This window comes from Tupaia chinensis, unplaced genomic scaffold, assembly GCF_000334495.1.
Source record: "Tupaia chinensis unplaced genomic scaffold, TupChi_1.0 Scaffold000544_1, whole genome shotgun sequence".
Classification (NCBI taxonomy): domain Eukaryota; kingdom Metazoa; phylum Chordata; class Mammalia; order Scandentia; family Tupaiidae; genus Tupaia; species Tupaia belangeri.
The window spans coordinates 2,737,284-2,755,297 of record NW_006160056.1 but is presented as its reverse complement, the minus strand read 5'-3'; the positions used below and the strand labels follow the sequence as shown (position 1 = coordinate 2,755,297).

General features: G+C 37.8%; 1 long non-coding RNA gene and 2 pseudogenes across 1 annotated transcript in view; all 3 read left to right on the top strand.

The window, feature by feature from the left end:
- LOC114009497 (uncharacterized) overlaps positions 1–8,796 on the top strand; it is a 26,558-nt gene extending 17,762 nt beyond the window's left edge. Inside the window, exon 4 of the long non-coding RNA XR_003550902.1 lies at positions 8,451–8,796. This is a non-coding gene — a long non-coding RNA (uncharacterized LOC114009497). The remainder of the gene's footprint in view (positions 1–8,450) is intronic.
- Positions 3,014–3,726, top strand: LOC102473325 (isopentenyl-diphosphate Delta-isomerase 1 pseudogene; annotated as a pseudogene).
- A 2,600-nt stretch (positions 8,797–11,396) lies between the features above and the next one.
- LOC102483552 (protein FAM92A pseudogene) lies at positions 11,397–15,757 on the top strand (annotated as a pseudogene).
- The last annotated feature ends 2,257 nt before the right edge of the window (positions 15,758–18,014 follow it).

Sequence of the window (18,014 nt, the reverse complement as noted above, 5' to 3'; positions counted from 1 at the left end):
GGGGTGTTCTCCCTTTCTTTTCCTAAAAAAAAAAAAAAAAAAGCCGCAAATCTGGATATTTACATATAATATGTTTACATAGGCAACTCCTATCAAACACATCTGTAGGCTAGATCTGGTCCACAGTCTACTAGTGTATGACCTCTAGGCCAAGAAGAAGAAAGCACTTGATGGGTCAGTAGTTCTTACCCTGGAGTCCAGAATAAAATTCTGTGACGGAATGGGGAAACTATATATTTCCTTATGTGACATAATTGACATATCTCTTCATACATCTCTACACTTAAAAACAAAAATAAATTGGGACCAGCAGTTAGCGTAATGGCTATGTCACTGGACTCCCATGTAGTCAACCGTGGTTCAAGTCTCGGACCCGGCGGCTTAAACTCACGCTGCGCACGTGTGCGTGCATGCCCAAGATCCCAAGAGGAGAATGGAGGAGAAGGGATTGCGGCATGGCCATCCTCCCTGGAGGGTGATTTCTCGCTTTCTATCTCTCTGTCTCTCTCTGTCTTTCTGGTGAGCACATGCTCCTTTTAGCAAAAAACCTCTCCAAAAAAATAAATAAATAAATTATACGCCTTTACTTGTAATAGATATTTAATATCTCTTCATGAACCTCAGCAACAAACAGACCACAGTTGTACCAGGAGTATCTGTAAATTTCACCCATAGAAACCACAGATATTTTCATTTCATATCAGAGTATTACAGCATCTCACAATATCTTCTATGCACATCACCACTTTGAAATGATGGCCAAATCAAGATTTATCCAAGAAGACATTGTTTAATATATTAGAAAAGAAGAATATATAACACCATGACATGGGTTTGCTTTTATTTTATTGGGTCATCAGGAAACTTGTGACATATTTTTACATAGAAAAACATATCGTGACTTCCCCTTTTTACATAGAAAAACATATTGTGACTTTCCCAATGACCTGATAATATTCGTAAAATAGTATTCCATCATGTTTGGTTGCCTCTGTAATGCTGCTTTGTTAATATTTAACACATTTAGAAAGATTATTCTGAGAAGGGCTCCATGGGCTTCACCACATTGCAAAGACTTCCAAGGTACACACAATTCACACACACACACATGCACGCATGCACACACCAAGAACTCTTGAAGCAAATGAGGGAATAAAGGAGGTGAGGCAAAAGATTACTCCAAAATCTTTGACGAACTGTTTATATGTGGCCATGTGGCACTTGTCAGTCCCTGACTGTCACTGGCACTCTCATTAACTCTTTCAGGCTTCTCAAGTGCTGTGGTGAAGTCTAATTTCACCAACCAAGAGTCACTGAGTTTTGGCAAAAACAGAAGCCTACTGTTGTTAAACTCTGTTATTAAGTGAGCTACCCTAGGAACCACATCTCACGCAGTAAATAGGCCACGCTGGAACGTAAGCTATGTAGTTAGAGATGCAATTCTTTTGTTTGAGGTCTTGCTGGGCGGAGGTGTTTCTGATGGCTTGCTCACCAGCCCATTTAACTAAAACCTCTGCTGGTGGATGATGGCTGGTTGCTTTGCAGGTCTGGGAAAAATACTTGGCCGGCACCCCATCTGGGCTGCCTGCTCGGCTTGGGTTTTTGCAAATCTGAGCTCAGTTGTGGGTTTATTTAGTTCCAGGAGTCTGGGGTTGGCTTTTCACATTCCTAGTTCTCATATGTCTGCAAAGCTTCAGTTTGGTTTTACGAATGATCCTATGGTATAACACCAGCTCCTGAAGAGTAACTTAAGTTTTGGTAATAACAATAAAACAGAAATAGGGAACTCTCAGAGAATATTAGTATGGGCATATGAATTAAGCCATATGGCAACAAATCTGCTCAAGGGTAATAATCTTAGTTTGGACAGAATTGAATTCAAGACCTCAGCCTTGATAGTGTTTCCCACATCCATTTCCTCTAAATATGAAGCTTTCCAGATATGTATTTTAATAATATGTGTTCCCAATTCATCTTCAGACAGTCCTTTAAAAAGAAGTTACTACCAACAAGCTCTTTTTTCAAATGCTCTGATAGTTTTTGACTTCCAGGTAGCTGAATACCTAAAGTTATAAACAGGTCCCCAGACCTCTCTATAGCACCCAAGGATACAGTTCTGTTCATTTGATTCATCATGATAACTCTGACCTAGACTATGGTAGGTGTTCAAAAATATTAATTGGTTTAATAGATAAATAAATTAATATAATATGAATAAGTATAATGATATGCTTACTTTCAAAGATTATCAGAAGAATTATTTGAGATACCATATGTGAAAACTTTTATAAGTCATATGTAAATGAATAAACGGATTCACTAGTACCATAAAGAGCTAACTAACCTCACAAAACCACCTTCATGTTATGTTTAATGAGAGGCACAGAACACAGAATATTTCTACCAATTCCAATGGCCTTTTGGTTATATAAAAGCCTGCTTCTGGGAACCAGGAGTTAGCATAATGGCTATGTCGCTGGTCTCCCACGTAGTCGACCACGGTTCGCGTCCTGGACCCGGTGGCTTAAATCTCACGCCAGGCGCATGTGCATGCGTGCCCAAGACCCCGAGAGGAGAATGGATGAGAAGGGATTGCGGCGTGACCACCCCCCTGGGGGGTGATTTCTCTCTTTCTGTCTCTATGTCTCTGTCTGGCGAGCACATGTGCCCTATAACGAAAATCTCTCTCAAAAAATAAAATAAAATAAAATAAAAATAAATAAATAAATAAAAGCCTGCTTCTAATCAGAATCGTGCAATAGCCATGATTAGTATTAATATTTGCTGTCATTCCACACTCTTTTCATCAATTTTACCCAACTTCCAGGGACCTAGGGTTCTCACAAAATCTGATACATTTTAAATATATTTAGCATTGAAGTTTCTCCCGTCGTTCTCCCACACACTGGCATGTTCTCTACACAATCAAAACTAACCTTTCAGGTGAGGCTTGGAAGCAGCACACAGCTCTCCAGGCATGTGAGTTCCAGCACCTGCATCCCCAACCCGAGCATTCTAGGAGATCGGACCATTTTGTAAGGATGCCCGAAATAAATACTGACCACCTTGGTGGGAAACAGGTTCAACTCTTGGCAGACATGTGTATTCCTATTGATGAAAATGACGATAAAATTGGGATTGAGACTAAGAATTGTCATCTGAATGAAAACATTGAGAAAAGATTGTTGCATCGAGCTTTTAGTGTCTTCTTATTTAACACTGAGAATAAGTTCCTGCTACAAAAAAGATCAGATGCTAAAATGACCTTTCCAGGCTGTGTTACCAATACTTATAGTCATCCATTAAGCAACCCAGGCAAGCTTGAAGAGAACGATGCCATTGGAGTAAAACGAGCAGCACAGAGGCAGTTACAAGCTGAGCTAGGGATTCCTATGGAAGAGGTTCCATCCACCAGCAGAAATTAATTATTTAACACGAATGTACCACAAAGCTCAGTCTGATGGTATGTGGGGTGAACATGAAATTGATTACATCTTGTTTGTGAGCAAGAGCGTAACTTTGAATCCAGATCCTAGTGAGGTTAAAAGCTACTGTTATGTGTCAAAGGAAGAATTGCAGGAACTTCTGAAAAAAAAGCAGCCCCTGGTGAAATTAAGCTAACTCCATGGTTTAAAATTATTCCAGATAATTTTCTGTTTAAATGGTGGGATAACTTAAATCATTAAAAGCCAGTTTGTTGACCATGAAAAAATTTATAGAATGTGAGAGCATAGATGAGTGATTACTGAAAATTTTCTCTGCTTTTAAGTTTAGAATGTTTTTTGTTTTAAATGTGATTCCTTTAGGAGAACTTTCATATGATACATTCATACTTTACAATCAGAGTTAGCATAGAAAAAAAACTGACTTGTAATATTGTATCACACACCCCACATCTATGTGCTGTTCTTTGTTAAAGATATGAGAAATAGGGAACCAGCAGTTAGCGTAATGGCTATGTTGCTGGACTCCCACGTAGTCGACCGTGGTTCACGTCCCAGACCCGGTGGCTTAAAACTCACGCCGGGCGCGTGTGTGTGTGCTGCCCAAGATCCCGAGAGGAGAATGGAGGAGAAGAGATTGCGGCGTGACCATCCCCCCGGGGGGTGATTTCTCGCTTTCTGTCTCTATGTCTCTCTCTGTCTGTCTGGCGAGCGCACGCGCCCTACAGTGAAAATCTCTCAAAAAAAAAAAGATATGAGAAATAAAGTGAGAGAGAACAAATAAAAATGTAACCTATCCAGGGGACCAACAGTGGAATGGCTGTGTCGCTGGACTCCCATGTAGCCAACCACGGTCCAAGTCCCCCACCCAGTGAATTAAACTCATGCTGGTCATGAGTGTGCGTGCGTGCCCGAGATCTCGAGAGGAGAATGGAAGAGAAGGGATTGTGGCGTGGCCATCCCTCCTGGGGGGTGATTTCTCGCTTTCTGTCTGTCTCTCTCTGTCTTTGTGGCAAGTGCACGTGGCCTATAGGGAAAACCTCTCCAAAAAAAAAAAAAATTAACCTATCCGAACCCCCAGTTATGATGAATTTGAACAAATAAATGAAGTTTTTCAGTTTTGCTATGTTGTAAACATCATTTTCAGACACTTATAAAGCACTTTTCCATTTGCCAGGTGTTTTATATAATTTTTTATCATTGTCTAGAAAAATGAGCAAAAGAAAAGTATTTGCTTGGCTGCTTCAAATCAATCTAATTAACTGTTCATATTAACAGACTAAACTGGCAGTCTAGGCTTAAGGGAAACTACGTGGTAAATGTTCTAATTTCTATCATTCTAGAAGTATCATTTTGATACTTAAAGGTAACCATTGCTTTTGGTAATGAGATTGGTTAGCTTAAATCTTTTAAATGGTATTTACCAATTAATAAAATCTGTATTTTCAGAATTAAAATGGACAGAGAGGCTACTCATAAAGTGGAATTGAGTCCTACTCTACAGCAGGGTTTCTAGCCTTGGTATTATTGACATTGACATTGGATAATTCTTCATTGTTATGATTCATCCTGTGCATTGTAAGATTTCTAGCAGCATCTCTGGGCTCTGCACACTAGGTGCCATTATGACCCTTTCTCCCTTGACAACTAGAATTATACCAGATATTGCCAGATGTCCCCTAGGGGGAGGGCAGTCATTTATGAACTGCTGTTTCATAAAGTCAGATCACATGTGGAAAGGAGGGGAAAAATAAAAGAAAGGCTAATATTGATGTTAAATAGATTCAGGTTGTAGAATATATGTATGTTATATTTAAAAATCATACCTTGATTAATGCACTTCATAAAGCAAATTTCTCGAGTTTGAAATAATAATATAGCTTTCCTATAAAATAATGAATAGCGAAACAAAAGTTTGTTTAAAAAAACTAAATGGTTTACAAAGTGAATAATTCATTTCTTGTTAGTCCAAAACAGTTCATTTATAATTGAAGACAAGACTATGCAGCAAGCATTTGTTTTATTGAAAAGTAAAAGCAATAAAAAAAATTACTGCATTAAAAAAAATTTTTTTTAAAAAACCTAATCTTTTTGATGTTACATTCTTTCTCAGCATTGCAAAGCTAGCCTGAAAAGCTTTGTGCATGTGGGCACATTCTCCACAGGTTACTGTTTCATGTGCTGTTTCCTGGGTGGTGTGTGTGTGTCTTTCCTTAGGAACAGTTACTTCAAGCACGCTAGCAAAGTGGTGAGGGAATATGGGCTCCTCCAAAATTGCTCCATATTGTACCACCTTGTGAGCTTCCTGCTTTGTCTGTGCATAAATCTAGCCCTGGTAACATGTGTCAAAGATTTTTTTTTTTTTTGCCCCTCCTTTACTCCAGCACCCTAGGAGATTTGGCCAAATTGCTCCCCCTTCTCTGCTTTAGAGTTTTTGCCTGTAAGTTGAAAAGAAGGAAAACGACATCCTAGATAATCTAGCCCTTTCTGCACCTAAAAAAGCAATCATTCTGGGGAGTTTACTTAGTGCGCCTCATATAAAATAAACCAAGTTAACAGAAAAATCCAAGAGAGATGGTGCTATTTTTCTCGCTGTCTTCTGGCATCAAACTCTTAAGGATAATGAAATAATTTAGGAGGCAAGAGGTTAAAACTAAATATCTTATGGTATATAGGCTTTGTGAACACCACAAAGTGATTTTTGGAGAGGACCAAACTCGTCTCCTATGAAGAGAACTCTATAAATCCTACAGCGCTAGAAAGCACATACTGTACAGTGCGTTCTGATCCCTGCTTTTATCTCCTCCACTTTCAGGATCGTGTGACACCTACAATGATTCTGCAGGCCACTTATTACTGGTCATGCAGCTCTATTGCAGGTTTCAGTATGTCTAGCCTGAGTTCAATCTTCAGTTACATCAAGATTATCATCTTCACTGTGGAAAAGAAGGTCTAAATTCTTATTTTTTTAATGGGGAAATTATGTCTTTAAGATTTTTTTCAATATACAAAAGCATAAATATTCCTATTACGAGATGAGCTAGTAATGCGACTATTCAATGACTTTATCTCTTGTATAGATAGCATAGGCACACATACACAAGGCCTGTTGAATAAGAGAATCATCTCACGGTACCAACTACAAAAATATACACAAGCCTAGTCTACCTTTCTGGTCATAACTAACCTACTGCAGCAAAGAGAAAGATCCCCTAAAGCTTAGAAAAAAATAAATTGATTTTTTGATCATGTGCTAACCCAAGGGGGATGTTATCAGTTGGTGACTCTGCTACCTGGTAACCATTCAGGGACCCAGGCTAAAGGCTGAAGATAGCTAAGAGCTATCTTCAGGATCTGTCCCCTACTAACAACCTGAATTCTGTTTATGGGTTTAAGAATAAAACATAAACTGGCAATTGTATCACTTCCTTTTTTTTTTTTTTAAGAGGTTTTTGCTATAGGGCACGTGTGTTACCAGAAAGACAGAGAGACAGAAAGCAAGAAATCACCCATCAGGGGGGATGGCCACACTGCAATCCCTTCTCCTCCATTCTCCTCTCAGGATCTAGGTCACATACGCATACATGCCCGGCGTAAGTTTTAATCCACCAGGGCTGGGACTCGAACCACGGTTGACTACATGGGAGTCCAGCGATATGGCCATTACGCCAACTGCCAGTCCCCTGTCACTTCTGTTTTAAAATGTGACTCATAAATCATCTTATCTCTTCACCTTATAAATTTGCCTCTTATCATGCTATGACTTTTAAAAGTATTTTTACACCTTCATGTGTAGTGGGCAAACTATTAATGAAACATAATACAGTTCTCATGTTTTAAGATCTATTGTGCAAATAAATGTATCTGCAGGTCTATTCCTTGTATACATGATTTTTCCATTCAATAAAAGTCAACGATCAGTAATAAAGTCTATTTTTTTAATGCCTTATTTGCAAACATGGTGATGGGCCCACGTCAGACTCTCCTTCCCACAGAGGGACCTAAACTTCAAAATACAAAGAAGTGTGTTCTTTTGTGTTCCTTTCTTGTTGACACTGGATTTTTGTTCGGAACAAAAATAAAGCCTTTGTTTTTTCAAAAGTTGTGACTTTGACCAAAAAGGAAACATAAAAAGACAGCCATCTGCCGGTATAAGCCAAGAGACAGTAGTGACTGTTTTTATTTTTATAGTGTATTGTGAAAGACTTTTTTTTTTAAGTTTCAGAGATTGCTAAGAATAAAATACTTTTGAAGGTCTATGAGTCTTTATAAAAACATGACTTGAAGGATGAATAGTGTTTGTCTCTGGGGTAAATAGAAAGTCAAGAAAAATAAGTCAGTTTATACATGAATATATTTACCAACCCAGAAGATTAAAAAATTTTGCTATTCACATTTCCAGAATACAAATGTGTTTACTGCCATAGATTATCAAGAAATATTACTGGTGAAAGCTGTGATGTGGCTTCTTCATTGGACTAGACCACCTAGGCAAGCAGAGCCTCAGCCAGGCAAACTCGCTGGAGTTGCATGGCCCTGAAGACTATGGGGTGGTGCTGACCCAGGGGAGGAAAGCCACCCTGTGGGATTGAGAAAGTCACTTCTGAGGATCATGTGGTCTCATGAGCATCAGAAGCCTGACTACGTCAGCAGCCTATTTATAGACCCAATGTTCAGGTATTGAGACTCCGAGATAAACAAGGTCCCATTCTCACAGTTCCCTACTCCATGACAGGGTCCCCTGTAGCACCTCCATCAGACAGTTAAGACACTCCACACCTAGTGCTGCATCTCACAGAACAGCTCCTCTGCCTTCCCATGACTATCCCACAGTACTTTTGGCCCAAATCCTTTCCGGGTACATTTCCTTTCTCCATTACCAGGTAGAAAAGTGTGATGAGGCATGAAAAATAGTATCATGAGCCAAAGAAAACACTCTATTTGAAAAGACCATTCTGTTTTATCGTTGGATAAAAAATAATTTTTGTTTCTAACTTCAAATGCCAGGCTATGAACTTGCCAAAAACCCAAAAGACTACAGGATGACGTGGTCTAGAGGACAGTGCGGTCGACACCAGAGAAGGGAGCGACCAGACAGAAGCCTGGAAAAGAAGGAGCCTGAATCAGCAGATATGGCTCCAGGTTTTTACTTCGAAGGCACTCACTGCCTGTCCAGGCTTTTTCGTGACACAAAAGCATGAGGTGAGGCTAGTTACACATATTCTCTCTGCTTTATTAAGCCTGCAAAACTTAGTTATATTTGTATTATTAAGGACAGTTAAGATAGTTAAGAACCAGTCTCATACCTTGTAGCATACCCATTATTAACAGAAACACTTGCAAACTAAGGTTATCAAACACATGAATATATCGGGGTGCCAGAAAAGTCATGATGTATTTTTTCTATATTTTTCTATGCAAAATGGCATCATGACTTTCCTGACAACCCGATATGATCAATTTAAAATACTCCTGGCAGGTAATCCAATTGAAAAACAGTTGCCTTCACACCACTCAGGAAGGACTGAATAGAGAAAGACGAATAAGGAAAAACAACTAAGAAAAAGTAGGGCAGCATTGGAAATCAAAACAAACTTATATCTGAAATGATGTGATTAATAAAGTAGCCAAAGAGTGGTACTCAGACATCAAAGTAATGCAAGAACAGGGACATTTTCCAAACCTACATGTAGAAGAAGGGAATCGTTTCACTGGACCAACTACATCAATATACACAAAACTAGTCTCCCTTTCTAGTCATAACAAAAATTACTTGAAACGTAAACAAAATGAAGGAAAGAATTTTGGTGGGACCCAGGCTAAAGGCTGAAGATAGCTAAGAGCTATCTTCAGGATCTGTCCCCTACTAACAACCTGAATTCTGTTTATGGGTTTAAGAATAAAACATAAACTGGCAATTGTATCACTTCCTTTTTTTTTTTTTAAGAGGTTTTTGCTATAGGGCACGTGTGTTACCAGAAAGACAGAGAGACAGAAAGCAAGAAATCACCCATCAGGGGGGATGGCCACACTGCAATCCCTTCTCCTCCATTCTCCTCTCAGGATCTAGGTCACATACGCATACATGCCCGGCGTAAGTTTTAATCCACCAGGGCTGGGACTCGAACCACGGTTGACTACATGGGAGTCCAGCGATATGGCCATTACGCCAACTGCCAGTCCCCTGTCACTTCTGTTTTAAAATGTGACTCATAAATCATCTTATCTCTTCACCTTATAAATTTGCCTCTTATCATGCTATGACTTTTAAAAGTATTTTTACACCTTCATGTGTAGTGGGCAAACTATTAATGAAACATAATACAGTTCTCATGTTTTAAGATCTATTGTGCAAATAAATGTATCTGCAGGTCTATTCCTTGTATACATGATTTTTCCATTCAATAAAAGTCAACGATCAGTAATAAAGTCTATTTTTTTAATGCCTTATTTGCAAACATGGTGATGGGCCCACGTCAGACTCTCCTTCCCACAGAGGGACCTAAACTTCAAAATACAAAGAAGTGTGTTCTTTTGTGTTCCTTTCTTGTTGACACTGGATTTTTGTTCGGAACAAAAATAAAGCCTTTGTTTTTTCAAAAGTTGTGACTTTGACCAAAAAGGAAACATAAAAAGACAGCCATCTGCCGGTATAAGCCAAGAGACAGTAGTGACTGTTTTTATTTTTATAGTGTATTGTGAAAGACTTTTTTTTTTAAGTTTCAGAGATTGCTAAGAATAAAATACTTTTGAAGGTCTATGAGTCTTTATAAAAACATGACTTGAAGGATGAATAGTGTTTGTCTCTGGGGTAAATAGAAAGTCAAGAAAAATAAGTCAGTTTATACATGAATATATTTACCAACCCAGAAGATTAAAAAATTTTGCTATTCACATTTCCAGAATACAAATGTGTTTACTGCCATAGATTATCAAGAAATATTACTGGTGAAAGCTGTGATGTGGCTTCTTCATTGGACTAGACCACCTAGGCAAGCAGAGCCTCAGCCAGGCAAACTCGCTGGAGTTGCATGGCCCTGAAGACTATGGGGTGGTGCTGACCCAGGGGAGGAAAGCCACCCTGTGGGATTGAGAAAGTCACTTCTGAGGATCATGTGGTCTCATGAGCATCAGAAGCCTGACTACGTCAGCAGCCTATTTATAGACCCAATGTTCAGGTATTGAGACTCCGAGATAAACAAGGTCCCATTCTCACAGTTCCCTACTCCATGACAGGGTCCCCTGTAGCACCTCCATCAGACAGTTAAGACACTCCACACCTAGTGCTGCATCTCACAGAACAGCTCCTCTGCCTTCCCATGACTATCCCACAGTACTTTTGGCCCAAATCCTTTCCGGGTACATTTCCTTTCTCCATTACCAGGTAGAAAAGTGTGATGAGGCATGAAAAATAGTATCATGAGCCAAAGAAAACACTCTATTTGAAAAGACCATTCTGTTTTATCGTTGGATAAAAAATAATTTTTGTTTCTAACTTCAAATGCCAGGCTATGAACTTGCCAAAAACCCAAAAGACTACAGGATGACGTGGTCTAGAGGACAGTGCGGTCGACACCAGAGAAGGGAGCGACCAGACAGAAGCCTGGAAAAGAAGGAGCCTGAATCAGCAGATATGGCTCCAGGTTTTTACTTCGAAGGCACTCACTGCCTGTCCAGGCTTTTTCGTGACACAAAAGCATGAGGTGAGGCTAGTTACACATATTCTCTCTGCTTTATTAAGCCTGCAAAACTTAGTTATATTTGTATTATTAAGGACAGTTAAGATAGTTAAGAACCAGTCTCATACCTTGTAGCATACCCATTATTAACAGAAACACTTGCAAACTAAGGTTATCAAACACATGAATATATCGGGGTGCCAGAAAAGTCATGATGTATTTTTTCTATATTTTTCTATGCAAAATGGCATCATGACTTTCCTGACAACCCGATATGATCAATTTAAAATACTCCTGGCAGGTAATCCAATTGAAAAACAGTTGCCTTCACACCACTCAGGAAGGACTGAATAGAGAAAGACGAATAAGGAAAAACAACTAAGAAAAAGTAGGGCAGCATTGGAAATCAAAACAAACTTATATCTGAAATGATGTGATTAATAAAGTAGCCAAAGAGTGGTACTCAGACATCAAAGTAATGCAAAAACAGGGACATTTTCCAAACCTACATGTAGAAGAAGGGAATCGTTTCACTGGACCAACTACATCAATATACACAAAACTAGTCTCCCTTTCTAGTCATAACAAAAATTACTTGAAACGTAAACAAAATGAAGGAAAGAATTTTGGTTTCAAATATCGAGAATTCAAAGAGAGAGAAGTTATTTCCTACAAAGGCTGAAAACCTAATATATATATAAAACCTAATATATATACACACACACACTACATACACACATATATATATATTGGATTTTTATATATATTTTATATATATAATATATACACACATTATATATATTATATATAATATGTATATCACACACATATTATATATTATATAATGTGTATATATATTATATGTGTGTATATACATATTATATATAGAATATATTATATGTGTGTGTACAAATTTATATATATATAAAGTTAAGGACAGTTAGGATAGTTAAGGACCAGTCTCATACCTTGTAGTACACACACACACACACACACACACACACACTCTTGTGTGTATTCTGTAAGGGAAAATTCTTTTTTTATTGAGAGCCTGCAATTATTTTGTTTTCTTGTACAATTTTTGAAAAAGAGACTGTAAATATTTACATTATTAAGCACATATTTAATGAAGGCAGAAACCAAATACAAAAGTTTTAGTAGAGGCATTTTATTCAAGAAAAGATCTGAATACATTTTGTGATGGCCTGAAAAAACTAGAGTGTTTTGTTTATAAATTAATGCTGTTTGGAAAATTATAGACAGTTCCCTTACAGCTTTTCATTATATGCTGTCAATTAACCTGAATAAAAATCAGATTCATAAACTAAAATTTTCTTCTTGCACAGTAAGAAAATCTGGCAATTACTATTTTAACCAAATATATGATCATAAGAAAGCTGTCAAATTCAGGTTGTGAAACAGTCTCTAAAATAATTAGCTATGACCCTTCAAAAATATCAATGTTATGAATGACAAATGAGGGAACTATTCTAGATTAAAGGAAACCAAATATATATAACAACCATATGTAATGCAGAAGGGTATTTCAAAAAGTTCATGGAAAAATGAAAGTAAGATATACATTTATTTTGATTTAAAAAATTGAAATCCATACACAGTATTTTCATAATACATGTTTGTCATAAACTTTTTGAAGGCTCTTCGTATAATCTTTTATTTGATCTTCGATCAAAAATAACTTCAGTAGGGCTCATTCCATAGCCTAGCAGTTAAGGAACAGAGATCTCACATGGCCAACAAACACAGTTCAAATCCCAACCTTGGCGGCCTGATAAACATGTCAGATGTGTGTGCGAGCATGCCCCAAAATCCAGTGAAATGCAGAAATAGAAGAGAAGGGATTGCTGCATGACCATGCTTCATCGGGGAATGCTATCTCTCTCTCTCTCTCTTTCTCTCTCTTTCTCTCTTCACCCTCTCTCTAGCAAGCGCATGTGCCCTTTGGAAATTCAAAAATTAATAAGTACTATAAAGAACATTTGGACATAATTGGAGCAATTTCAATATGGACTATGTATTAGATATGACTGACTCGATAGTAAGTATAATGGGTGATTTTATAGATTATTCTTAGGAAATCCCTTAAGTATTTAGAAGTAAAGTGTCATGATGTCTGCACGTTGTTTTCAAATATACTTACAGACATGCATATGTGCACACAATATAAAGATGTAACAGCAAAAAAATGCAATAGCAAATGTTACAAATGTTAATGATTGATGTGTTTAGGTAGAGTATATGAGTTTCATTGCAGTATCTTTCAAATTCTCAGTAAGTCTGAAATTGTTTAAGGATGCTTAATAGTAGGTAAGGGTTATTTCTTTCTTGAGGCTACGGTCCAAAACCGCCCTTTGAGAACAGCTTCTCTAAATCAACCTACTAATTTGCAGGAACTACAAAGGACAGAGGAAACATGTTAAATAATACTGTAGGGATGCTATCAACAAAACTAGACTGTGAGTAAGTCTCTGTCTGTAGTTCCTTATCATTATTTCTCCTATTTATTTGGCATTTGTCCATTATTTAATTAGCCTATCTAGTGTTTTATCCATTATTTGATTAGTTTACCTAGTGTTTTATTTATTGCATTGCTGTTTTAAAGAATTTTCTGTGTTTAACACTAGTACTATATTTTCTATATCCTAAATCACTGATTATTTTGTTACTAAATCTTTCCATTTGCTTTTGCTTCTTCTTCTTCTTTTTTTTTTTTTTTTCTTTTCCTTTTTCTTTTTCAGCCAGATGCTAAAACTGTATTAGATTTTCCAGACCCATCTGGCATGGTGGTTATGGTGGCTAGATCGCAAATGGCCAACAATGCAGTTCTAGTCCCAAACCTGGTGGCTTGAAAAACATGCCCAGCATTCATACCCCAGCACATGCCCGGGCACCCAAGAGCCCGAGTCATTGGGCCCTAGCCCAGGATCCCCGGCTGTGCATGAGGCAAGATGTTGAGTGAGGCGCAGCCTGGAAAACCAGGACGCTCAAACAAGACAACTGCAAGATGCTATCACAAATGTGAAGAAGCATTTTGGAGAGCTGTGCCAAATTTTTGCTGCCTATGTGCAGAAAACTGCCAGGCTGCAAGATAAAGCAGACCTCCTGGTGAATGAAATCAATGTGTATGCCTCTACAGAGACCCCAAATTTAAAGCAGGACCTGAAAAACTTTGCTGATGAGTTTGCCAAACTTCAGGATTATCAACAAGCCGGGGCTGAAAGACTTGAAGTCAAAATGTTTGAACCATGGGACCAGCAGTTGGTATAATGTCTATGTCACTGGACTCCCATGTAGTCGAGTGGTTCGAGTCCCGGACCCGGTGGCTTAAACTCATACCGAGCATGTGTGTGTGTGCCCAAGATCCCAAGAGGAGAATGGAGGATAAGGGATTGCAGTGTGGCCATAGCCCCTGAAGGGTGATTTCTCGTTTTCTGTCTCTGTCTCGCTCTGTCTTTCTGGTGAACACTCTGTCTTTCCGGTGCCCCATAGCAAAAACCTCTCAAAAAAAAAAAAAAAAAAAGTCAAAGTAGTTGAACCTTTGAAAGCTTATGGATCCATTGTAAAAATGAAATGGGATGACCTCAAAGCCACATTAACGGCAAGGAATCGAGAAGCTAAGCAGTTAACTCAGTTAGAAAGAACCCATCAGCAGAGCCCACCTGATCGACATGTTCTTTCACAGGCAGAAAGTGAGTTACAGAGAGCTACAATAGCTGCTACCCGGACAACTCATCATCTGGAGGAAACTATTGACAATTTTGAAAAGCAGAACATAAAGGATATAAAGACTATGTTTTCAGAATTTATCACAATTGAAATGTTATTTGAAGGCAGAGTTTTAGAGGTCTACAATGCTGCCTACCAAAATATACAAAAGATTGATGAGGATGAAGATGTAGAGGTTTTCCAAAATTCTCTGTATCCACAAGATTACTCATCTCATTTAGATATTGTAAGAGCAAATTCAAAGTCACTTCTTTGGAAATCACTGTCAACTAAATGTGTATCTGGAACAGGACAGGTATCCACCTGCCAACTAAGAAAGGATCAACAAGCAGCAGCAGCAGAAGATGATGATGATGATGATGAAGAGTTAGATGTTACAGAAGAAGAAAATTAATTTTCTTAAGTGAACCTCACATTTCCATTTTCATTTTAAATGACTTGTGATACAGGATTACTGAACTGTAAAACTTTATACCTGCTTGATATGTTAAACCTCAAAATGAAACCCTACAAGTGGTAAAATAATTAAAAGAAACTGAGGCTTACCAAAAATGAAGGTTTTAAAAACTATTACACAACAATCATTTCAATGGCCTACCTGATAGTATATGATCTTTTTGTATATGTTCCATTTTTTAAAAAAAGATTATGTATTTCAAATATTTCATATTAATGTGCTATATACCTAGTTGAATTTGCAATAGTTAAGTAGATGACAAAAAACGAGATCTAACAATTCCGTTTCACTTCTTTCAGGTGAAAACTTTATACTTTCATCACCAGATAAGGGTCCTATAACGTAGTTCTGATTACATACAAATTCTGTTCAATGACACCTCAAGTAAAAAGGTTTTTTTTCAGGAACCAGCAGTTAGTGTAATGGCTATGTCGCTGGACTCCCACGTAGTCGCCCACGGTTCGCGTCCCGGACCCGGTGCCTTAAAACTCCCGCTGGGCGCTTGTGTGTGCATGCCCAGGAGCCCAAGAGGAGAATGGAGGAGAAGGGATTGCGGCGTGACCATCCCCCCCGGGGGATGATTTCTCGCTTTCTGTCTCTATGTCTTTCTCTGTCTGTCTGGTGAGCACATGCGCCCTATAGCGAAAATCTCTCAAAAAAAAAAAAAAAAAGCTTTTTCTTTTTTCCTTTTACTAAAACCTTGTGCTTCAACATTTGATATGTAAATTTACTTTCAAACATTAAGTATAATAAAATAAAGGTAGTGGGACACTAAGAAATCAGTGTATTATAAATACATGTAAGGCAGAAATTTTAGTTTGAAAAAAGTCACAACTTGATTCTGGTTTTAAAACTGTCATCTTGGGGCCAGCAGTTAGTGTAATGGCTCTATCACTGGATTCCCATGTAGTCGACCGTGGTTTGAGTCCCGGACCCAGAGGCTTAAACTCATACCAGGTGCGTGCGCATGTGTACCCAAGATCCTGAGAGGAGAAAGGAGGAGAAGGGACTGTGGCGTGGCCATCTCCCCAGGGGGGTGAGTTCTTGCTTTCTGTCTCTCTGTCTCTCTCTGTCTTTCTGGCAAGTGCACGCACCCTATAGCAAAAACCTCTCCAAAAAAACAAACAAACAAAACAAAAAAAACTGTCATCTTAAGGCTTTATATAGTAATTTGTTGAAATGTTGCCTCATCATGGAACACCATAAATGATTAAAAATTCTATAAAAAGCTTTACCATGTTACCATTTAGTTAATAAAATGGTATATATTCTTATTCCTAAAAATACAAAACAATTTAATCAGGACCTTTCAGTTTATCTGATTATTTTATTTTTTTGGCAAGGAATAACAACTTTTGCTTTTTCATGGGTCCCAGGAATGCTATATATATATATACCCAAGAGGAGAATGGGGTAGAAGGAAGGGACTGTGGCACAGCCAGCTCCCCGAGAGATGCTTTCTCATTTTCCCTCTCTTCCTGTCTCTCTCTGGCGAGTGTATGCACCCTATAACAAACAAACAAACAAATAAAATTATTAGGTTTTCACTCTTTCGGTTCTATGAATAAAATTACTAAAAGCTATTCAATTTCCACTAGTGGCTGCTTTTACTCTATCACAGAAGTCTAGATATTTTAAGTATTGTCATTATTTTATAGAAATTCTGTGACTTTATTTTGAGTTTGTTGATTTAGAAATTACTTAAAAGAGAATTTTTAAAATTCTAGGCAGAAGGAATATTTTTTCATGAATTAATTTGTAATTCATAACTTCATGTCATTGTATCATATCCTGTTGGCTTTATTATTTCTACATTTTTTCATTTATTGAAATTTTTTAAAAATTTTGTTTAAAAGTTAAACTGGCTTAACTTTTGATTTCTGGTGCATGTTAATTTCTGGTGCATGTTTAGAAAGCAGCTGACAAGATGTACTTCCAATTTTCAGGGTAAGCTTTGAGAGATTTATGTGTGTGAATGTGTGTGTATTATAAAAATATTTTATATTCCTACTTATTTTTTGGTACATTTGACTGCTTCTCCATTTTCAGGCACATGATAGAAATGCTCCATCCCATCCCCTTCATTTATTATTTAAAAAAATATATTTTTAAGGTTTTTGCCATAAGGCATGCACACTTTCCAGAGAGAGACAGGGAGAGGGAAAGTGAGAAGTCACCCTCCAGGGGAATGACCATGTTGCAATCCCTTCTACTACACTCTCCTCCCTGGATTCTGGGCATATGCATACACACACCAGGCATGATTTTCAAGCTATCATGTCTGGGACTCGAACAATGGTCAGTCATTCGGGAATCCAGACTCTTAACCATCATACCACTTACTGGCCCTATCCCATACCTTTTAAGTTAGAAATGGCTATGTTAATTGATCTGGACAATGAAATGTGAAGCAAAGTAACACACATCACTTTCAGGTAAGACACCTTTGAATGCTTATGCACAATTTACCATGTTCCCATTTGCTTGTCACATTGTCAAAAAGAGAAGATGCCAAATAAAGAAGCCTAGGCCCCTCAGTAAAGAAGATATTGACAACAGCCTGCCGATGACCTACAATGGATGTGAGTATAAGCAAGAGTTAAATCTTTGTTAAACTACTGAGATTTTTTTTCTTTCTTTCTTTCTTTTAATATTTTGTATTTCATTTTCTTTTACACATTCAATCAC